The sequence below is a fragment of the Cupressus sempervirens genome, chromosome 2 (genome assembly GCF_028749045.1).
Source record: "Cupressus sempervirens isolate cs-2001-9-10 chromosome 2, ASM2874904v1, whole genome shotgun sequence".
Classification (NCBI taxonomy): domain Eukaryota; kingdom Viridiplantae; phylum Streptophyta; class Pinopsida; order Cupressales; family Cupressaceae; genus Cupressus; species Cupressus sempervirens.
This window is the reverse complement of record NC_143119.1, coordinates 234,399,222-234,399,903: the sequence shown is the minus strand read 5'-3', so window position 1 is coordinate 234,399,903 and position 682 is coordinate 234,399,222.

Sequence of the window (682 nt, the reverse complement as noted above, 5' to 3'; positions counted from 1 at the left end):
ACGATTGTAAATGTATACACCGAAAAAACAAAGGAATTGAAAGATAATTGCTCTTGAGCATCGTGAAAGCCATATTAAGCGTAACATATTAAAGAGAGGTAACATATTAAGCGTTAATTAATTTACCTTTGAAAAAGGACTTCCCAAATGCAAAGAGACATCAAATCCAACCACAAGATATTTATCATTATTAACATCTAATCGGTGGGCTCTTCCTTTATTTTCGTTCAAGCATCTCAAGATGCTTTTCTAACGCAATGAAATGAAATGTACGTTTAAGAACTGCGCACCTTTTGAGAAATCAAATTATGTTAACGCTAAGGCGAACTCAATTATCAAATGGAATTTCATACTTTTTCTTTTTTGAAGTTTTGTTCTTCTGCCGTGCTTCAACTTTTCTTTATTTCAAATTTCCCTTTCAAGAAAGTAAGAGAATGTTTAACAACTGTGCAAATCCCATGGATAATAACAAGTATATAGAATTCTGAATGCGGGTGCTAATTAATATTTCTATAGACTGAGTAAATTAAATTCAAAAGGTTACCATAGCTGAATAACTTTTTTTAAAGGTAATAGGAAATTGGAACCATTTGAGCCCATTCTTTCATGTCAATGCAATAGTCTTGGCTGCTTTTTCTCTAGCTTCTCTATAAAAGCCATCCACAACAAGCTCTTTTCAGTT